This window comes from Thalassophryne amazonica, chromosome 20 (genome assembly GCF_902500255.1).
Source record: "Thalassophryne amazonica chromosome 20, fThaAma1.1, whole genome shotgun sequence".
Classification (NCBI taxonomy): domain Eukaryota; kingdom Metazoa; phylum Chordata; class Actinopteri; order Batrachoidiformes; family Batrachoididae; genus Thalassophryne; species Thalassophryne amazonica.
Genome location: NC_047122.1, coordinates 3512570 through 3536178, shown reverse-complemented (window position 1 = coordinate 3536178; position 23609 = coordinate 3512570). Strand labels below are relative to the sequence as shown.

At 41.2% G+C, this 23609-nt stretch overlaps 1 long non-coding RNA gene and 3 other non-coding genes across 4 annotated transcripts; all 4 read left to right on the top strand.

Moving 5' to 3' along the window:
- Positions 1-12673: 12673 nt before the first annotated feature.
- On the top strand, positions 12674-22176 carry LOC117502344. Its single transcript, XR_004558274.1, has 6 exons — positions 12674-12746; positions 20468-20520; positions 20735-20792; positions 20964-21013; positions 21243-21308; positions 21484-22176. It is a non-coding gene; the product is annotated as an uncharacterized LOC117502344 (long non-coding RNA).
- On the top strand, positions 20546-20683 carry LOC117502513. Its single transcript, XR_004558321.1, has one exon. It is a non-coding gene; the product is annotated as a small nucleolar RNA SNORA16B/SNORA16A family (small nucleolar RNA).
- Positions 21062-21191, top strand: LOC117502522. Its single transcript, XR_004558330.1, has one exon. It is a non-coding gene; the product is annotated as a small nucleolar RNA SNORA44 (small nucleolar RNA).
- LOC117502527 lies at positions 21347-21421 on the top strand. Its single transcript, XR_004558335.1, has one exon. It is a non-coding gene; the product is annotated as a small nucleolar RNA SNORD99 (small nucleolar RNA).
- Positions 22177-23609: the final 1433 nt, after the last annotated feature.

Genomic DNA, 23609 nt, shown 5'->3' with positions numbered 1-23609 from the left:
GTCATTGCCAAGTCTCCAGGACTACTAGAAACAAAATAATATTTTGTCTGTGCGCTTTCCGGTGAAAGTAATGTCCAGAGACAGATTTAGATCGATATTCTGGAACATCCACCTAAAGTGATCCAGATGAGGATGTAGAAAATGATAGAAAAAAAAAAAGAAAAGGGAACCACAGGTCATGACAAACTGTTTTGAGTCAGGCCTCTTTATGACATCTTCAGTGTCTACCAGGCTTATTACCACCTGAGGAGGGAGCTGGCAGGGGATGAAAGGATGGTGGCGATGAAGGCAACAACATGAAACTGATCCAGCCATCCTCGCTTGGTACTGGGTACCACATTTACATGGACAATTTTTACATGAGTCCCAAACTGTTCATGGACCTTGCTAACATGATGTTTGAGGCATGTACCACATACAGGGAGAACAGACGAGGATGCCCCAGCGGGAGGGCAAATGCTCTCAGAAAAAAAAAAAAAAAAATCTGAATGAGGATCTGTAAGATGGATAAGAGAGGGGCCTCTAGTGTTTGTCAAGAGGATGGACACATGGGAGGTGTCTGTGTGCTCCACCATCCATCATGCATTTTTGGGTGTGACTGTCCTACCCCAGTGGTGGCGTTGACCTATCTGACCAGCTCATCCAGTACTACTCCACCTTTTGAAAAACTGCACGCTGGTACAGTACAGTGTTGTTGCACTTCCTTGACATTGCAACCACAAATGCATCCATGTTGCATCGTGAGATCAGCAGTGTCAAGCAAGTGCAGCCCATGACACACAAGGACTTTATGGTGGAGCTGATGTGCCAACTGTGTGGCACAGACAAAATAGGTGTCCCACAGAACAGAAGCCAGAACCACGTTCATGTGCCAGTTGTGACAGGCACAGATACTTGCCAGAAAGCCAAGAAAGGCAGATTGAGGTGCCAATGGTGCCTTCAGGTGGACAACAAAATAACAGGTATGGTTCCACAAAATGGCTGGACACAAATGCAGGACTTGACAGAGCTCTGTGAGTAAAAGCAGTTTACTGAAGCAGTAAATGGGTCCGGTACACAAAAAGGCTGTCCAACAAGAGCAGAAGTACATGGAACATCAGGCTTAGGCATGGTCGATAATACAGGCAGGTGGTCATAAAACATGAGGCAAGCACGTCAGGAATACACAAAAACAGAGCTTGAGAGAAGGCACAAGGCACATCAATCTGGCAAGGGAGCAGGGCAAAATGAGTTTAAATACACCCAGGTGATGAGGTGCAGATTGGCAGCAGGTGTGCATGGAATGCACGAGAGGGTGTGGCCAGAGAAAGGGAAACACCCACCAGCAAGAGACAGGGGCAGATAAAGCCAAGCAGGAAAACCCCAGCAAGAGAAGCAACCAAACAAAATCAACCAAAACAAACCTGACAGGCATTCACACACACACACACACACACACACACGGTAACATCTGCAACCATATGTGGCCACCAAAACATTGTTGTAACACATGCATAGTTTTTTTTTTAATTCCGGGATGGCAAGCAAAATGGCTGCTGTGTCCCCCCTCCCCCCTGAGCGAAGCTGGAATGACCATCTTGCCAGGGGAAATTCAGCAGGTATGCATACATACTCTATAGTAGCCTTTACCCGGGATTCTATTCCTCAGGTTATGCCAGAGATAAAACGAGAGGGTGGAAGAATGTTGCTAGGATTGGATAGGGCATCAGGACCATCGTATTGTCTTGACAACACATCAGGCTTACCGTTCTTAGTGCCAGGTCGATAGGAGATGACAAGGTCAAAACAACTGAAAAATATAGCCCACTGGGCCTGACGAGCGTTAAAGCATTTAGTTGGTGTTATGACCCTGAAGTCATATGTAGTTTTGTTTGTGGCATATGAGTATATTTACCCTCACACCTACAGTAGGTGTGAGGGTATATTTACCCTCACACCTACGAGGGTAAACCAAGTAGGTGTTGCTCTGTATCCACCACTCTGCATTTAATCATTAGTGATTGATCTCTGCTCTCTTCCACAGCATGTCTTTTTCTTGGTTCTCTCCCTCAGCCCCAACCAGTCCCAGCAGAAGACTGCCCCTCCCTGAGCCTGGTTCTGCTGGAGGTTTCTTCCTGTTAAAAGGGAGTTTTTCCCTTCCCACTGTTGCCAAGTGCTTGCTCACAGGGGGTCGTTTTGACCGTTGGGGTTTTTACATAATTATTGTATGGCCTTGCCTTACAATATAAAGCGCCTTGGGGCAACTGTTGTGATTTGGCGCTATATAAATAAAATTGATTGATTGATTTGTGCCCCCTCCAGCCAGTGACACCACTCCTCCAAGGCCACTTTGACGGCTAGGAGCTCACGGTCGCTGATGCAGTAATTGCGCTCTGCGGGAGACAACTTGTGGGACAGAAAAGCACAGGGGATATAGCCTTTTGTCGCAGGGATTCATTTGAGACAGGATTGCCCCCACACCGACGTAGGAAGCATCGACCTCAACCACAAACTGCCGAGCGGGGTCAGAAAGGACAGGGGCTGCCATAAAGCATTGTTCCGGTGTCCACTTGAATGCCTGTAGGAATGAGGTCACGTTATGCAGCAGAGCAGTGACCATTCTGAAATTTCGGAGGAACTTGCAGTAAAAGTTTGCAAACCCCAGAAACCTGTGAACCTCCTTACAGTTGCTCGGAACTGCCCATTCGCGCACTGCCGCCACTTTACCTGGGTCCATCTGAATCCTCCCTTCCAAGATGACAAACCCCAGAAAAGATATGGTTGGCCTGTGGAATTCACACTTTTCTGCCTTAACATACAAATCGTTGTGCAACAGGGTTTGCAGGACTGTATGCACATGCTTGGTGTGGGTTTTGAGATCAGGAGAGAAGATCAGAATGTCATCTAAATAAACAAACTTATTAAGAAAGTCACATAAAACATCATTAACCAGATTTTGGAAGACAGCCAGTGAGTTGGTGAGCCCAAAAGGCATCACCAAATATTCATAATGACTGGTGGGTGTTAAACGGCGTTTTCCACTCATCTCCTTGTTTTATTCTAACAAAGTGGTAAGCATTGTGTAGGTCTAATTTAGTAAAAATCTTGGCACCTTCTAATAACTCAAAAGCTGTAGAGATCAACGGCAGAGGATAGCGATTCTTCAGTGATTTCATTTAATCCTCGGTAATCAATACATGGCCAAAATGACTTCTTTCTTTTCTACAAAGAAGAAACTCACCGCTGCCGGCGATGACGAGGGACAAATCAAACCCACGTCGAGCAACTCTTGGATATATTGTTGCATGGTGATGCATTCAGGACACGACAGAAAACAGCTTTCCCCACAGCGGACTCGCCACTGGCAACAAATCAACTGTGCAGTCATAAACGCGATGAGGAGGCAGCGATTTAGCCTTAGCTTTGCTGAACACCGGTGCTAAATCATAATAACAGGAAGGTACCCCCACCAGATCAGGAGTAACATTAGACAGAGGTGCACGGAGCTTTATCAGACACTTCTTAGAGCAAGAAGGCCCCCATGCAATTATCGCCCGTTGGCCCAGTCGAAAACGGGACTGTGTTATTGCAGCCAGGGATGCCCCAGAATAACGTCATCTTGTCTAAGACAAAGAAGCTGATTGACTCTTCATAGTTCTCATTGACAGTTAAGCGGACTGACTGAGTGTGGTGAGTAAATTGACACATATGGCCATCCACAGCCTTCAACACCAGAGGTCGCGAGAGGCGGAAGAATTTAAGGTGCAGAGACCTGGCGAGAGAAGATATTCAATTGGCGTCAGACCCAGAATCCACAAAAGTGGACACCGAAACAGACGACAGATCACATTCTAATTTAGCAGAAATAGAATTCTGAGAGGCCAAGGAAGAAATTGAATTTTGACTCACCCACACAGATGGCTGAGAATTACCGGAGGCACCCCTGACTGGACAACCAGAAACCACATGTCCGGACTGTCCACAATAAGATGCTTCCTACATCGCTGTCTCTGCGGCATCATTCCTTCAAAGACAGCCGTGCCATGCTTCAGCCTCAGTAGGGAGTGCGCCACCTCGCGTCCCGGGATGTGTGTTGGAAAACCTGCTGGAGTGTGGAGGTGAACGTCTGGAGGGAGGAGCAAGATGGCGACCGACGGCTCCATTCAGCGGTAGTCTACGTGGCAGCCTGGCTAGACAGGTGAGATATCATGTATGCTGTCATCGCCTTTTCAGACGGAAACATAAGATGACATGAGTTCAAAGTGCCGCTCACACTGTGTAATAAAAGGTAAAACATCGCCAGTCTCTCCGGAGAGTCGTTCTGGGTGGGAAAGCTGAGTGCAGATGGCGACCTCAAGTGCGGGAGCTGGAATGGTGGCCGGCAGATCCCACAGAGATAGACTCGTGTTACCTTTAACTGGGTCCTGGCTGGCCTGAGAGTCGAATTTTGACAGGAGTTGTTCCATCTGGGAGCTCATGGAAGACATGAAAGCATCTTGGCATTGCACTAGGTCACTAAAGCAAAATAAGGAGTTTAAATACACCCAGGTGATGAGGTGCAGATTGGGAGCAGGTGTGCGTGGAACACAGCAGAATGAGGGTGTGGCCAGAGAAAGGGAAACGCCCACCACCAAGTGACAGGAGAGACAGACAAGAGGAACAGAGGTAGATAAACCCTGTTTATCTAAAGTACAAGTTATTGTACTTGGCCCCACAAATCTTAGAAACATGGTGTCTAACCAGATCCTTACTCTGGATGGCATTACCCTGACCTCTAGTAATACTGTGAGAAATCTTGGAGTCATTTTTGATCAGGATATGTCATTCAAAGCGCATATTAAACAAATATGTAGGACTGCTTTTTTGCATTTACGCAATATCTCTAAAATTAGAAAGGTCTTGTCTCAGAGTGATGCTGAAAAACTAATTCATGCATTTATTTCCTCTAGGCTGGACTATTGTAATTCATTATTATCAGGTTGTCCTAAAAGTTCCCTAAAAAGCCTTCAGTTAATTCAAAATGCTGCAGCTAGAGTACTAACGGGGACTAGAAGGAGAGAGCATATCTCACCCATATTGGCCTCTCTTCATTGGCTTCCTGTTAATTCTAGAATAGAATTTAAAATTCTTCTTCTTACTTATAAGGTTTTGAATAATCAGGTCCCATCTTATCTTAGGGACCTCGTAGTACCATATCACCCCAATAGAGCGCTTCGCTCTCAGACTGCAGGCTTACTTGTAGTTCCTAGGGTTTGTAAGAGTAGAATGGGAGGCAGAGCCTTCAGCTTTCAGGCTCCTCTCCTGTGGAACCAGCTCCCAATTCAGATCAGGGAGACAGACAACCTCTCTACTTTTAAGATTAGGCTTAAAACTTTCCTTTTTGCTAAAGCTTATAGTTAGGGCTGGATCAGGTGACCCTGAACCATCCCTTAGTTATGCTGCTATAGACGTAGACTGCTGGGGGGTTCCCATGATGCACTGTTTCTTTCTCTTTTTGCTCTGTATGCACCACTCTGCATTTAATCATTAGTGATTGATCTCTGCTCCCCTCCACAGCATGTCTTTTTCTTGGTTCTCTCCCTCAGCCCCAACCAGTCCCAGCAGAAGACTGCCCCTCCCTGAGCCTGGTTCTGCTGGAGGTTTCTTCCTGTTAAAAGGGAGTTTTTCCTTCCCACTGTAGCCAAGTGCTTGCTCACAGGGGGTCGTTTTGACCGTTGGGGTTTTACATCATTATTGTATGGCCTTGCCTTACAATATAAAGCGCCTTGGGGCAACTGTTTGTTGTGATTTGGCGCTATATTAAAAAATTGATTGATTGATTGATCTCACAGTGGAGAAATTATGTTTACACTCCAGTTACCTCAGACTGCAATTAGTCCACAATTATTACTTGTTTACAGTAATAATGGCACACATCTGAATTAAAGACAGCACATACACATTTGACATTGTTTATGTGCACTAAATTTGAAGAAGTCCGTTATCCAAACTGAGGCAAGTGGGTGAAAGTCTCGCAGCAACCCTGAGATGCGCCACACAGGAATTGTTTTTTTTTTTTTTTTTGAGTGGCACAAATAGTTTAGCATGCCCTGCACTACTTTATACATATGTTTTTGAAATTTACCATTTATATTTACATTCTAAATCTTATTTTGACATCTGATTGTTTTCTAAATAGTTTAGCATTAGCATTTCCTGCACTATATTTGTACATATGTTTTTGAAATTCTAAATCTTATTGTGAAATCTGACTGTTATCTAAACAATTGTACAAAAAAAAAAAAAGACCGCCTGAAGCATTTCTTACATTTATGTAGATAGTTGTATTTAACTTTTTTGCTAGATTTGTACATATGAATTTCACAATTTATATTTACATTTTATGTTATGAAAATGGTTCGTTAAACAAGTTTGTGGTTTTCACAGTAAAAAAAAAAATTTCTACTCGGATTTTATGTTTTTGTGTGATTTTAGATTCACTGTGTTAACACAGTAGGTCAGAATCAATCAATCAATCAATCAATTTTTTTATATAGCGCCAAATCACAACAAACAGTTGCCCCAAGGCGCTTTATATTGTAAGACAAGGCCATACAATAATTATGTAAAACCCCAACGGTCAAAACGACCCCCTGTGAGCAAGCACTTGGCTACAGTGGGAAGGAAAAACTCCCTTTTAACAGGAAGAAACCTCCAGCAGAACCAGGCTCAGGGAGGGGCAGTCTTCTGCTGGGACTGGTTGGGGCTGAGGGAGAGAACCAGGAAAAAGACATGCTGTGGAGGGGAGCAGAGATCGATCACTAATGATTAAATGCAGAGTGGTGCATACAGAGCAAAAAGAGAAAGAAACACTCAGTGCATCATGGGAACCCCCCAGCAGTCTACGTCTATAGCAGCATAACTAAGGGATGGTTCAGGGTCACCTGATCCAGCCCTAACTATAAGCTTTAGCAAAAAGGAAAGTTTTAAGCCTAATCTTAAAAGTAGAGAGGGTGTCTGTCTCCCTGATCTGAATTGGGAGCTGGTTCCACAGGAGAGGAGCCTGAAAGCTGAAGGCTCTGCCTCCCATTCTACTCTTACAAACCCTAGGAACTACAAGTAAGCCTGCAGTCTGAGAGCGAAGCGCTCTATTGGGGTGATATGGTACTATGAGGTCCCTAAGATAAGATGGGACCTGATTATTCAAAACCTTATAAGTAAGAAGAAGAATTTTAAATTCTATTCTAGAATTAACAGGAAGCCAATGAAGAGAGGCCAATATGGGTGAGATATGCTCTCTCCTTCTAGTCCCCGTCAGTACTCTAGCTGCAGCATTTTGAATTAACTGAAGGCTTTTTAGGGAACTTTTAGGACAACCTGATAATAATGAATTACAATAGTCCAGCCTAGAGGAAATAAATGCATGAATTAGTTTTTCAGCATCACTCTGAGACAAGACCTTTCTGATTTTAGAGATATTGCGTATTGCGTAAGAATGAATGAAAAACTGTAAAGTCACACAGGTGAGGTTGTGCTGAAAAAAATGACTCCAAACAAGGGCAGGTAAACACTTTTTAAAGGTAAATAAATTATAAAGGTAAAACCAAAAGTAGTCAAAAATGGCCAATTATTCCCTGGACTCCAGAGGGTTAAAATCTGATCTCACAGAGACAGGAATCCAGTGAAGAGACGCCAAAATGGGTGTAATATGGATGATCTTTCTGCTTCCTGTCAAGAGTATGGCAGCAGCATTTTGAATCAATTGGAGACCCCTAATGCTGGATTGCAGTAAACCAGAAAATAGAACATTGCAGTAGTCAATCAATCAATCAATCAATTTTATTTATATAGCGCCAAATCACAACAAACAGTTGCCCCAAGGCGCTTTATATTGTAAGGCAAGGCCATACAATAATTACGTAAAAACCCCAACGGTCAAAACGACCCCCTGTAAGCAAGCACTTGGCGACAGTGGGAAGGAAAAACTCCCTTTTAACAGGAAGAAACCTCCAGCAGAACCAGGCTCAGGGAGGGGCAGTCTTCTGCTGGGACTGGTTGGAGCTGAGGGAGAGAACCAGGAAAAAGACATGCTGTGGAGGGGAGCAGAGATCAATCACTAATGATTAAATGCAGAGTGGTGCATACAGAGCAAAAAGAGAAAGAAACACTCAGTGCATCATGGGAACCCCCCAGCAGTCTAAGTCTATAGCAGCATAACTAAGGGATGGTTCAGGGTCACCTGATCCAGCCCTAACTATAAGCTTTAGCAAAAAGGAAAGTTTTAAGCCTAATCTTAAAAGTAGAGAGGGTGGAAATAAGAGGAAATAAATGCATAAATTAGTTTTTCAGCATCACTCTGAGACAAGACCTTTCTAATTTTAGAGATATTGCGTAAATGCAAAAAAGCAGTCCTACATATTTGTTTAATATGCGCTTTGAATGACATATCCTGATCAAAAATGACTCCAAGATTTCTCACAGTATTACTAGAGGTCAGGGTAATGCCATCCAGAGTAAGGATCTGGTTAGACACCATGTTTCTAAGATTTGTGGGGCCAAGTACAATAACTTCAGTTTTATCTGCGTTTAAAAGCAGGAAATTAGAGGTCATCCATGTCCTTATGTCTGTAAGACAATCCTGCAGTTTAGCTAATTGGTGTGTGTCCTCTGGCTTCATGGATAGATAAAGCTGGGTATCATCTGCGTAACAATGAAAATTTAAGCAATGCCGTCTAATAATACTGCCTAAGGGAAGCATGTATAAAGTGAATAAAATTGGTCCTAGCACAGAACCTTGTGGAACTCCATAATTAACCTTAGTCTGTGAAGAAGATTCCCCATTTACATGAACAAATTGTAATCTATTAGATAAATATGATTCAAACCACCGCAGCGCAGTGCCTTTAATACCTATGGCATGCTCTAATCTCTGTAATAAAATTTTATGGTCAACAGTATCAAAAGCAGCACTGAGGTCTAACAGAACAAGCACAGAGATGAGTCCACTGTCTGAGGCCATAAGAAGATCATTTGTAACCTTCACTAATGCTGTTTCTGTACTATGATGAATTCTAAAACCTGACTGAAACTCTTCAAATAGACCATTCCTCTGCAGATGATCAGTTAGCTGTTTTACAACTACCCTTTCAAGAATTTTTGAGAGAAAAGGAAGGTTGGAGATTGGCCTATAATTAGCTAAGATAGCTGGGTCAAGTGATGGCTTTTTAAGTAATGGTTTAATTACTGCCACCTTAAAAACCTGTGGTACATAGCCAACTAATAAAGATAGATTGATCATATTTAAGATCGAAGCATTAAATAATGGTAGGGCTTTCTTGAGCAGCCTGGTAGGAATGGGGTCTAATAGACATGTTGATGGTTTGGATGAAGTAACTAATGAAAATAACTCAGACAGAACAATCGGAGAGAAAGAGTGTAACCAAATACCGGCATCACTGAAAGCAGCCAAAGATAACGATACGTCTTTGGGATGGTTATGAGTAATTTTTTCTCTAATAGTTAAAATTTTATTAGCAAAGAAAGTCATGAAGTCATTACTAGTTAAAGTTAAAGGAATACTCGGCTCAATAGAGCTCTGACTCTTTGTCAGCCTGGCTACAGTGCTGAAAAGAAACCTGGGGTTGTTCTTATTTTCTTCAATTAGTGATGAGTAGTAAGATGTCCTAGCTTTACGGAGGGCTTTTTTATACAGCAACAGACTCTTTTTCCAGGCTAAGTGACGATCTTCTAAATTAGTGAGACGCCATTTCCTCTCCAACTTACGGGTTATCTGCTTTAAGCTGCGAGTTTGTGAGTTATACCACGGAGTCAGGCACTTCTGATTTAAAGCTCTCTTTTTCAGAGGAGCTACAGCATCCAAAGTTGTCTTCAATGAGGATGTAAAACTATTGACGAGATACTCTATCTCACTTACAGAGTTTAGGTAGCTACTCTGCACTGTGTTGGTATATGGCATTAGAGAACATAAAGAAGGAATCATATCCTTAAACCTAGTTACAGCGCTTTCTGAAAGACTTCTAGTGTAATGAAACTTATTCCCCACTGCTGAGTAGTCCATCAGAGTAAATGTAAATGTTATTAAGAAATGATCAGACAGAAGGGAGTTTTCAGGGAATACTGTTAAGTCTTCAATTTCCATACCATAAGTCAGAACAAGATCTAAGATATGATTAAAGTGGTGGGTGGACTCATTTACTTTTTGAGCAAAGCCAATTGAGTCTAATAATAGATTAAATGCAGTTTTGATGCTGTCATTCTCAGCATCTGTGTGGATGTTAAAATCGCCCACTATAATTATCTTATCTGAGCTAAGCACTAAGTCAGACAAAAGTTCTGAAAATTCACAGAGAAACTCACAGTAACGACCAGGAGGACGATAGATAACAACAAATAAAACTGGATTTTGGGACTTCCAATTTGGATGGACAAGACTAAGAGTCAAGATTTCAAATAAATTAAAGCTCTGTCTGGGTTTTTGATTAATTAATAAGCTGGAATGGAAGATTGCTGCTAATCCTCCACCTCGGCCCATGCTACGAGCGTTCTGGCAGTTAGTGTGACTCGGGGGTGTTGACTCATTTAAACTAACATATTCATGCTGCTGTAACCAGGTTTCTGTAAGGCAGAATAAATCAATATGTTGATCGATTATTATATCATTTACTAACAGGGACTTAGAAGAGAGAGACCTAATGTTTAATAGACCACTTTTAACTGTTTTAGTCTGTGGTGCAGTTGAAGGTGCTATATTATTTTTTCTTTTTGAATTTTTATGCTTAAATAGATTTTTGCTGGTTATTGGTAGTCTGGAAGCAGGCACCGTCTCTACGGTGCCTGCTTTCTAGTCCAATCTAGAAAAAACAAACGCATGAATCAGGATCTCAGCATCATCCATAGACAGGATGGGACGAATCTTTGCTATATTTCACAGGTGCTATATGAAGGAAGAAAAGCAGGGGGCCTAAAACGGACCCCTGTGGAACCCCATATCTCATGTCACCAAGGCTAGAGGTAGGGTTGTTGTACAAAACACAGTGAGAATGACTGATTAGGTATGATGTCAACCATGCAAGGACATTGCCAGTAATCCCAAAATTATTCTCCAACCTAAAAAATATTTGTCCTATCAACTTTCTATTTTCGCAGCGTTCATCCTTGACCCAAAATACATATGCATGCCAAACAGCAAATGTCAGCTCTCCCTGGTTTCGCTGAGATTGAAGCCATTCACACGCATGGCATGCAGGTCACTTGGCTATTATAGAATAGATATCAAACAGCAAATGCCATCTCTTCTCAGTTTGTGCATGGTTAAAACTGCACGCATGTTCACACGCACAGCTTTATGTCTTTCTGCAAGCTGCTGTAAGCATGTGCTTTTAATTTGTCAGAGACGGTGACAGAAGACATTAAAAGCACCACACATTTCACTCATGACACCAACATGACACTAAATTACTCATGGTAACAGCAACATAACACTTAACTAAAGTGATTAAATCAATTGTACTACAAAAACACATTAAATCAATAACACTAACAATACTGTTAAACTGACATGAAGCACGATACCCATATTTAAAACCTCAAACTGGTTGGCAGGAGTCATCAGGAGGGTGGCTGACAGGATTCCACAGTGGAGTTAGTAGGGCAGCCGCCCCTCTAGAACACTGATGTCATCAGACGAATGGGCAGACGACACCAGTGGAATCAGTGGCAGCTGCTGGTCTGTCAAAGAAGGGAAGCTCATTGTTGACTTACATCATAAAATCTGCCAGTTTATTTATATGTAAATTCAAATATGTAAAATGGTCATAAAAGTCCCTAGTTGCACAAGCATTTCAAAATTTATATCTCCATTACATACACTATTTTATGATGGCACAATCACATCAGATTAGATTCTATCATAGAACCTTATTTAGAACTTTATTAATCCCTTGGATTATTAATGTTTTTAAACAAAAATACCATCAAAAATTTTCAAGAACCACACAGAACGTTTATTATTAAACATACACAACAGCCTATCTTTATTATGTTAAAGATTGGCCAGCAGATGTCGTTATATCTAATTGTATCAAAAGCTTCGAAACACTGAACCATTGTTTCATATTGATTCAGTGGTTCAAAACGCTTCGGTTTCTCCATCACTAATTTCCACCAATAAAGGACACCAGTGACCACAAATTATTTCATATAACTATGGTGTGTGTGTGTGTGTGTGTGTGTGTGTACCGCGTCCCGGACTTTCTGTGTGTAGTTTGCATGTTCTCCCGGTGTGTGTGTGTGTGTGTGTGTGTGTGTGTGTGTGTGTGTGTGTGTGTGTGTGTGTGTGTGTGTGTGTGTGTGTGTGTGTGTGTGTGTGTGTGTGTGTGTGTGTGTGTGTGTGGTTTCCTCCCACAGTCAGAAACGTGCTTATTTAGGGTCTGCTCCTTTTTCTGCCCCTGACCAAGGCAGCGTCTCTACATCTGGAGTTGGTCCCCGTGTGCCGGACTGTGGCTGATCACTGCTCTTTGTGGTTGGATTGTGTCTAACTGTAATTAGGATGGTTAAATGCAGTGAACACATTTCGCTGTATATACTGTATGTGGAATGACGGAGTACGTGCGGCTTCCAACAGAGAAATACATTTCCCATCATACAACAGGCCACACTTGACCAATCAGCGGGCTGCTGCTGGGAGCTATATAACCGGCTGAGTGACTTCTTTCTTTCTTTTCCTTTTTCGACTTCGTTGGATGATGTTCTTCTGGTGTGGAGTTTTGGTATGGCATAATTCTCTCATATGCGCTTTAACTTTTTTGACACTTAGAGTAAGTGAAATGAGAGTGAAGGCGTTCGGGTCTCTGATAGTTGAACTGTTTTAGCCGGGTTTTTTAGCGTTAGCTTTGTCGTTGTGTGTGGGCCATGGTAGTGGCTAAGCTAGTCGAAGCTAACTCGTGGTGTTTTATTTCCCCACATGGGTCTCGATGGCTGTTCTTGAGTTCATAAATGTCGTTTTTAAAGTGAGTTGTAACCGTCTTTCGGCCGTCATTTGATGGGATATAATCCTGTCCTAACTTTAATAGCTGAGTGTATGTATCCACGTGGTGTACCTTTTTATTTTACTCTAAAGGCAGCAACTTGACAGTTAATATTTATAATCGGTCAATTAGTTCCTAGAGTAGTTGTTGGGACCATAAAATAGTGAAAATATTGAGCGGTGTTTTGTTTTTTTTAAGAGCCAAAGATAGATTAATGTTTAAGACGCTGTAATTTAAGAATTTTAACACTAAAAATAAATCTACTAATCTTATCAAAATAGCCAATTAACTAGGGTATCAAATTGTCGATACCTTCCCTTTGATACTGGTTCCTTAATGATACTTTTTTTGATACAAACTTTATAAGGTCAATTTTAACAAAGAAAATTAAATTACATAGTACAAATCTTGAGTTTTATTTTTCAGCTTTGGTAATTTTCCACTTAAAGCGGTTTTCTTACAGGAACAATAAGCAAATTTCCAGTGCAAAAGAACACTTGAAAACACTCTAGTTTTTGTCCAAAGCATTTCCTTTAAGACATTGTCATGAATGTCTCTCCATAGATTCTGAGCTGAGCTGCAGCTGTCGATTATTTTAGTAATAGAGTATTCTATCCATTATTCTGAATAATGGAGTAACTGGATTAAAAGGTACACTTGCATTTAACATCAACAGTCCAGGGTTCTTCCTAAGTAATGGCACAATGTTGCTGCACCATCACGCAAATTGTCAAATTTAGTGTATCCCTTTGTTTTCATGGGTAAATTATTTTTGACATCTTTACAAGTTTTGGATCTTTCCCGACATCAGGAGCTCAGCCAAAATCATGACGTTTTGCTGAAATGACGATGTGGCTTTGTTTTTCCCCAAACTTTAAAAATCTAACCATGTTTAAGGTTGGTGGACTAGGTCCCTTCTAGGGCTGAAACGATTCCTCGAATAACTCAAATAATTCGATTACAAAACATGGAGGCAAATTCTGTGCCTCAAAGCTTCTTTAAACGTTGTAGTACATATGCCAGGCCTGTGTGGCGCTGTAATGTCCCCAGAACAGAAGACTAGAGCATGCGCTCAGACCGTGTAACAGCTAATAATTTAGCCTTTAAAGCTACCGCTTTCCAATGCGACAGAGTAAAATAAAGCCTTTTAAGAGAAAGAGGCTCCACACTGATCATCTGAAACAGACTTACTGTGCATTTAAAGTGAAGCAGTGTGTTTGTCTGTTATTAAAAACACACGGTCTGCTCCACGTGGTGACTATTGACCCGACTTCCGGGTTCCCACAGACGAAGTCTGCTGCTGTTCAGACTCACGCTAAGTGTTTCGCCTTTTCTGGGCAACCCAACACAAACACGGTAACTTAAAAAAAAAAAACTAACTATAAGGCTGCATGTTCAACCTCCTGCTGAAATACATCTGCTGAATCACAGAGAAACGGGAATAAAAATAAAAAAAAATCACGTAGGGATCCAGTCCACCAACCTGAAAAAAAAAAAAAAAAACTCAAAATGGTTACATTTTACAAGTTGGGGAAACAGTACAGAAAGACACATCCCATCACCATTTCAGCAAAGTGTCAAGAGTTTGGCACAGGGACATTGTGCCATTGCTTAGGGAGAGTCCTGGACTTTTGATTTTTAAAAATGCAAATACTTTTATCCGATTAATCGATAGAATACTCTTACAAAATAATTGGTAGCTGCAGCCCTAGTCCCTTTTTTTTATCCCGTTTGTCTCCAATTCAACAGATGCATTTCAACTAGAGGCTGACCATGCAAACCTCATGGTCAGTGTTTCTTTTTATTATTTTAAGTGTGTTTTCCAAAAAATGAAAATTAAAGGGAAACACTTAGTGCAAGTCTGAACAAAACACAGGAGGAGGAGTGGACTTCTGTCAGTGTGTCTGAGGATGGCGCTGTGGCTCGCCCGGTGTGAGGGGACTGCTGAGCCCCTCACACCAGCAGAGACGGCAGACGGCCACCGCACTAATAGTCACTCCCCGCGGAGAGCAGCCAGCGGACGAAACTTTTTAAACAGGCGCACACACTGATTTGCTTAGCAAGGACCATCTTTCTCCTAAAAGGCTTTAATTTACTGTTGCGTTGGAAAGCAGTAGCATTTGTGTTAAATGGATTAGTGCATGCGCTAGTCTTTTTTTTTTTTTTTTTCTGGGGACACTACAGCACCACACACAGGCCTGGCATATGTACTACGTTAAATGAAGCTTTGAGGCACAGTTTACTTCTAACATTCTTTTGTAATCAAATTATTCAAGTTACTTGACTAATTCTTTCACTTCTTTGATTTGAAGTTAATAATTCCAACTGGACTCTATCTTTCTATACGTGACTTGCTCGGCAGAGACCTGCATAGCGTTTGGAGCTGTTTGAATAGAACATTTCTTTCTTGCAATAAGACAGGAATCCTGCACAAAAGTGACTCACGGTTGACATAATGGCTCTGAGGGGTTAAACAGATTTTCTGCTTCTGTAAGTTGCAGTTGAAGCAAAGAACCAAAGCAAGTCAGAAAAGTGCTTCATTGCTTCAAAACTGCATGCATTAAGTTGCAGTTGAAGCAGAGTCCAGTGGTGGAGATTTTGAATCGGGCTGCTTGTGCTCTGTAACGTCCACAGGTAAACTTGAATGCTGAGAGGACGACGGCTGCGGACCGCTCTTCCTGCACATAATTAACCTCTGGGTACTGAAACTTGGCACTGAAAGACCAAGCATGTTTTGATACTCGGTACTACCAAAGCATTTTGGTCAGTGCCACAGAAGAACCGAAGTTCAGTCGCCAGCCCTACAATTAACTCAGTTTTTTTTCTTTCTAATTTACACTTTCATGCTTTTCATCTAACTTGTGAAATGACTAGTAGCAAAAAAGTGTCCTTAAGCTTCATTGCTTATTCTCAAAATTGGTAAATATTAAGTTTATAAAACGTGTGGGGCGGGGGTGGGTGAGTAATGTCTACATTAAGGGTGTAACGGTACATGTATTGAACCGTTTTGGTACAGGGCTGTTCACGGGTGAGTTCACATTGCACGTTTACATTCAGTGTTGCCAACTTAGTGACTTTCTTGCTAAAGCTAGTGACTTTCCAAACCGTCTTGGCAACTTTTTCTCAAAAGCGACTAGCTTATTAAATCGTGTTTTTGGGGACTGTGCAGTTGTGTCCTAACGGTTTACTTTCTTGACATTACAAGTTATGAGCGTCGCATTGCTTCCAGTAATCCTACATTAAGTGGAGCAAACGGGTGAACCTCCCCGTTGCAAAATGCTAACGTTGTTAGCATACAGACGAGTTTAAAGTCCTGGTCCCGCTGAATAATGAAGGTTGAATGAGCCAATTAGCATGTTTTTTTTTGGGGGGGGGGGGGGGGGGGGATGAGTTCAGTTATTCAACAATCATTCAAAAGGAGTGGGAAAAAGTCTAAACTTAAAAAAAAAAAAATTTAAATTAACTATTTTTACTTGGATGATATATACTAATTGTGCAATTAGTATTACTACAGTTTTAATTATTATAATGAATTTTAAGTTTTGGTGTGTGCTTTTATGTACTACTTGTACAAACTTTTTATCACACAAATGTTAATCCCACCCCTTCCCTGCTTCCTTGAAAGTACTACTGTTAATCATGATAATATTGTTAAAAGTTAAATGTGTGAGGTCACTGGTATTTGTCTTCGACCAAATAAATCACTTGGTGACATAAATGCTGAAAGTGGCTGAAACAAATGACTTTTTGTTTTTTGTTTTTTTAAGTCCACATTTTCTGACCACTCTCCCAAATGAAAACTTGAGCATCCTGGATTTTTGGCTCAAACTCAATGCCCATCAAGATACTTAAAATGTCTACTGCAGCAGTTTGATTTGGACAATTTTCTTTCAGTAATATTTGACTAGGGATGGGTATCGAACCGGTTCCTTTCAGGCATCATTAAGAAATGGTTCGCTCTATCGACATCAATAAGGTTTTTACTTAACAATTCCCTTATCGGTCCTTCAGAGTGCCATTGTTTTTGGGGGTGTTTGTCAGAAAAATGATTTCCTGAAGCAGTGATTCACAGATCGAAGCAGTGCTTCGATCATTGATTCATTTTTTCTTTTGCTTATCTTAATTTTCCCCTGCTAAAACCTTAAAGAGCTTATGGTTATGAGTATTTACCTTTTGATGTTAAACCGACCTGTTATGGTCTTCTGAAACAGTTGATGTATTTTATAACTTAAAAATGGGACTGATGCTAAAGCGTTAGCATGTCTGTGGTATTTTCAAATCAATTTCATTTATATAGCACCAAATCACAACAGTTGCCCCAAGGCGCTTCATATTGCAAGGCAAAGCCATACAATAATTACAGAAAAACCCCAACTGTCAAAACGACCCCCTGTGAGCAAGCACTTGGCGACAGTGGGAAGGAAAAACTCCCTTTTAACTGGAAGAAACCTCCAGCAGAACCAGGCTCAGGGAGGGGCAGTCTTCTGCTGGGACTGGTTGGGGCTGAGGGAGAGAACCAGGAAAAAGACATGCTGTGGAGGAGAGCAGAGATCAATCACTAATGATGAAATGCAGAGTGGTGCATACAGAGCAAAAAGAGAAAGAAACACTCAGTGCATCATGGGAACCCCCCAGCAGTCTAAGTCTATAGCAGCATAACTAAGGGATGGTTCAGGGTCACCTGATCCAGCCCTAACTATAAGCTTTAGCAAAAAGGAAAGTGTTAAGCCTAATCTTAAAAGTAGAGAGGGTGTCTGTCTCCCTGATCTGAATTGGGAGCTGGTTCCACAGGAGAGGAGCCTGAAAGCTGAAGGCTCTGCCTCCCATTCTACTCTTACAAACCCCTACAAGTAAGCCTGCAGTCTGAGAGCGAAGCGCTCTATTGGGGTGATATGGTACTATGAGGTCCCTAAGATAAGATGGGACCTGATTATTCAAAACCTTAGAAGAATTTTAAATTCTATTCTAGAATTAACAGGAAGCCAATGAAGAGAGGCCAATATGGGTGAGATATGCTCTCTCCTTCTAGTCCCCGTTAGTACTCTAGCTGCAGCATTTTGAATTAACTGAAGGCGTTTCAGGGAACTTTTAGTACAACCTGATAATAATGAATTACAATGGTCCAGGCTAGAGGAAATAAATGCATGAATTAGTTTTTCAGCATCACTGAGACAAGACCTCTCTAATTATAGAGATATTGCGTAAATGCAAAAAAGCAGTCCTACATATGTTTAATATGTGCTTTGAATGACACATCCTGATCAAAAATGACTCCAAGATTTCTCACAGTATTACTAGAGGTCAGGGTAATGCCATCCAGAGTAAGGATCTGGTTAGACACCATGTTTTTAAGATTTGTGGGGCCAAGTACAATAACTTCAGTTTTATCTGAGTTTAAAAGCAGGAAATTAGAGGTCATCCATGTCTTTATGTCTGTAAGACAATCCTGCAGTTTAGCTAATTGGTGTGTCCTCTGGCTTCATGGATAGATAAAGCTGGGTGTCATCTGCGTAACAATGAAAATTTAAGCAATGCTGTCTAATACTGCCTAAGGGAAGCATGTATAAAGTGAATAAAATTGGTCCTAGCACAGAACCTTGTGGAACTCCATAATTAATCTTAGTCTGTGAAGATTCCCCATTTACATGAACAAATTGTAATCTATTAGATATGATTCAAACCAGCGCAGTGCCTTTAATGCCTATGGCATGCTATAATCTCTGTAATATTTTATGGTCAACAGTATCAAAAGCTGCACTGAGGTCTAACAGAACAAGCACAGATGAGTCCCCTGTCTGAGGCCATAAGATCATTTGTAACCTTCACTAATGCTGTTTCTGTACTATGAATTCTAAACCCTGACTGAAACTCTTCAAATAGACCATTCCTCTGCAGATCAGTTAGCTGTTTTACAAGTAGCCTTTGAAGAATTTTTGAGAGAAAAGGAAGGTTGGAGATTGGCCTATAATTAGCTAAGATAGCTGGGTCAAGTGATGGCTTTTTAAGTAATGGTTTAATTACTGCCACCTTAAAAGCCTGTGGTACATAGCCAACTAATAGACAGATTGATCATATTTAAGATCGAAGCATTAATTAATGGTAGGGCTTCCTTGAGCAGCCTGGTAGGAATGGGGTCTAATAGACATGTTGATGGTTGGGAGGAAGTAACTAATGAAAACTCAGAACAATTGGAGAGAGTCTAACCAAATACCGGCATCACTGAAAGCAGCCAGAGAGAACGATGTCTTTAGGATGGTTATGAGTAATTTTTTCTCTAATAGTTAAAATTTTATTAGCAAAGAGTCATGAAGTCATTACTAGTTAACGTTAAAGGAATACTCGGCTCAATAGAGCTGACTCTTTGTCGGCCTGGCTACAGTGCTGAAAAGAAACCTGGGGTTCTTATTTTCTTCAATTAGTGATGAGTAGTAAGATGTCCTAGCTTTACGGAGGGCTTACTTTAACATTTTCAATGTTAAAGTTAGTTAAGCAGTTGCAGCTGTCAAGCGCTGTCATAAGTTAAATGTATTACAAATTGTAATTAAATTTTTGTTTATATATGAATGATCTAATAATTATTATATACAGTTTTAGAGACAAAGAACCTGAATAAAACCAACAAACAATGAACATACATAAATAAATACATATAGAAATAAGTGTTTCCTGTGAACACCTAGTGACTCTTACGCCTCCACTTCATCCCTGTCTTATTTAAGTTTAATGACTATTTGTTTCAGTCAAACCATATTCTCAATTTAATTTCTTCAGTGATTTCCTCCAGAACTATCTGCAAAGCTAGAAAACTGCTGCATCCTGCAGGTGGTGTTGGGGGGGTAATTTTGGGTTTGTTTGTTTTTTTTCACCACTTTCATCCCTGAATATGTGAAATTGAGTCACTTTTGTGCGGATTAAAGTCATTAACTGGGACTCCTGTCTTGTTGGGAGAAAGAAATGAGAATCGTCCTCCGTTCTGTTCACACAGCTCCAAACGCTGCGCGGCTCTGTGCCGAGTCAAGTTAGAACGATAGTCCCCGAAACACTAACCCTAACCCCAACACGTTTTTTTTTTTGTCCAGAGATCAAGGATACAGTGACCAATTTCATATTTATTTAAGACTCAATGAAATACATAGAAAACCTGTAAAGTCTACTTTTAGTACAAAATTCATAAGAGGTATTGATAAGCAGAATCGATAATGGCGTCAATATCGATAATCTTATCAATACCCATCCCCAGTAGTGAGGATGCATAAATATAAGATGAGATTGAGCTTTCGCAATGATGCATTGGTCCAAAAATCCCCCCGGATCAGAGAAGTAGCTGGATCTCCTGTCCTGTTTGGAGTATGATGACTAACGGTCTGTCCCAGTGCTGTGACTGCATCAGTTTTCTTCTTCCACGTGACTCTGCACTACATCGCATTCTTCTAACTCAGGCACAAACTTGGTTTTCTCTTCAGGGTCACACCTCAGCTTGGCGTGTCTCCAACATGGCTGTTTGTACACAGCAAAGGTACGTAGCAGTTCTTCAGTTGTGACATGGCACCTATCGAAGCCGTTCTTGTGGTGCTGTCGCAGTGGGCGGTCAAAAGGATGCCGAGAGAAACTCTTCCACTGACGGTCGCTGTTGAGTTTGAAAAGTGACTGCTTCAGCAACATTTAGAGGAAGGACATGTTAACTAAATGTTACAGCTAGTGACTGCGTCCACTAACGCTGGTGTCTGCAGGTATTGGACGCCTCCTGGATGATGGAAGGACAAACTCTGGAAGTGAGCAGGTGATTGGGTGAGTTCCTGGGCTGTATCCTGCACCATAGTCCTGGCTGTGATGACACACTTGCCCTCACTGAGTTCATTCCTGATCGAGACTCTTCACATTACTGAGCCACACACAAACGCAAAACCTCACAGAAGTTTCAGAATGTGAACACTTGACTTGAACATCTGCCTTCTGTAGGTGACCCTCCAGCACATCAATGATGCTTCACAAGATGAGGACTCGTTAAGGTTGGTTTACTAAACACAGCTGACTTGAGACCCATCTTATTCTGATTGCAGCATGCTATCCGAAGAACCTGGGCTTGTTCATGGCGTCAGGTTTTCCAAGTGCATGCGAGAACATGGGGCAGTCTTTGACTATTGTGGACCTTTGTGCCATAAACAGCCACTCAGCTGTCCAACAGCACCTGTAGATCAACATGTTGGGATTCTAACTCATGAATTTATCTCCCATTAGAAATGAGCCTGCTACTCTTCCATCCTGTTTCTGGGAACACATCAGACCTGGTCTTGGGGTTTTCAGGTGTGTAAAAGAGTGAACTCTACTTTTAAAGTTTGAGCGCTGGTCAGTGATGAGTACTGGAGTATTGCAAGGACTGTTGGATGATGTTTGCGGATATGGGACTGAGATCAGCCTGACAGGGTGATGGTGGTTAGAAAGAGTTTGGACTGATGATGATTGAGATTTATCTTCTCAGGTCCAGTGACTGATGGACCAGTCTTCCTCCTGGGAACGTCAGGAGGATGAAGTACTGCTGCCTTTGTCCCAGAGCTGATGGCTGCTGATCATAAAGGAAGCCGAAACTGTAACATTATGTCAAGTTCAACCAGTTACTGTTGTGTATTATACTGACATGGCACTGCAGTTATTGGCTTTTCTGTATTACAGCATTAATAAGCACTGTTTAGGATTTGGAATGACAGTCACTGTCTTGCAGAAACCATGAATCCAAATTATACTTCTGCAGGTTCACCTACGGAAACCTTGTTACGACTTTTACTTCCTCCAAGCAAGTTTGATCATCTTCTTGGTGCTTAGTTCTAAATACTGATCCCTGTATGTTAAGTGGATATGTTGGGTAACAAATCTGCATAGTCTCTGAACTGTTCTGTGTCCATGTCTACTCTGACCAGAGTTCTGTGGTGGATAAAGTAGATCAACAAATGAACAATTCACACCATTTAGATAAAAATTCTATGGGGTGTATAGATACATACTATATTTGGGTGAACACAAAACAGTTTTCTATGGCAACATTTTGAACAAAATTGTTCACTGGATCCTTGATCTCTGGGCATAAATAGAAATAAAATGCAGTTTGTCAAAAGCATTTCCTTTCATCCATTAATGACAAACATCTCTCCAGCTGACTGCTGGAGTCTGCAGCCATACAGTGCTGGGCTGCTGTACATCAGCGCAGGGTGGCTTATTTTGGGAGGAGGAGAAAAAAAAAACCCATTTTGATCAGTTGCAGTTAATTTATGTAGTAAAAGTGAAGTGGTTGCACTGTACAGGTATGATTATGTTGGAAAGATAAAGCTGTAAAGTTTTAGTGGAAGCGATTTTGAAGGTCCCCCCCCCCCCTGCTTTTCAGGGAACTTTCAGGACAACCTGATAATAATGAATTACAGTAGTCCAGCCTAGAGGAAATAAATGCATGAATTAGTTTTTCAGCATCACTGTGAGACAAGATCTTTCTAATTTTAGAGATATTGCGCAAATGCAAAAAAAGCAGTCCTACATATTTGTTTAATATGTGCTTTGAATGACATATCCTGATCAAAAATGACTCCAAGATTTCTCACAGTATTACTGGAGGTCAGGGTAATGCCATCCAGAGTAAGGATCTGGTTAGACACCATGTTTCTAAGATTTCTGGGGCCAAGTACAATAACTTCAGTTTTATCTGAATTTAAAAGCAGGAAATTAGAGGTCATCCATGTCTTTATGTCTGTAAGACAATCCTGCAGTTTAGCTAATTGGTGTGTGTCCTCTGGCTTCATGGATAGATAAAGCTGGGTATCATCTGCATAACAATGAAAATGTAAGCAATGCTTTCTAATAATACTGCCTAAGGGAAGCATGTATAAAGTGAAAAAATTGGTCCTAGCTAAATATGATTCAAACCACCGCAGCGCAGTGCCTTTAATACCTATGGCATGCTCTAATCTCTGTAATAAAATTTTATGGTCAACAGTATCAAAAGCTGCACTGAGGTCTAACAGGACAAGCACAGAGATGAGTCCACTGTCTGAGGCCATAAGACGATCATTTGTAACCTTCACTAATGCTGTTTCTGTACTATGATGAATTCTAAAACCTGACTGAAACTCTTCAAATAGACCATTCCTCTGCAGATGATCAGTTAGCTGTTTTACAACTACCCTTTCAAGAATTTTTGAGAGAAAAGGAAGGTTGGAGATTGGCCTATAATTAGCTAAGATAGCTGGGTCAAGTGATGGCTTTTTAAGTAACGGTTTAATTACTGCCACCTTAAAAGCCTGTCTTCAATTAGTGATGAGTAGTAAGATGTCCTAGCTTTACGGAGGGCTTTTTTTATAGAGCAAGACTTTTTCCAGGCTATGTGAAGATCTTCTAAATTAGTGAGACGCCATTTCCTCTCCAACTTATGGGTTATCTGCTTTAAGCTGCGAGTTTGTGAGTTATACCACGGAGTCAGGCACTTCTGATTTAAGGCTCTCTTTTTCAGAGGAGCTACAGCATCCAAAGTTGTGCTCAATGAGGATGTAAAACTATTGACGAGATAATCTATCTCACTCACAGAGTTTAGGTAGCTACTTTGCACTGTGTTGGTATATGGCA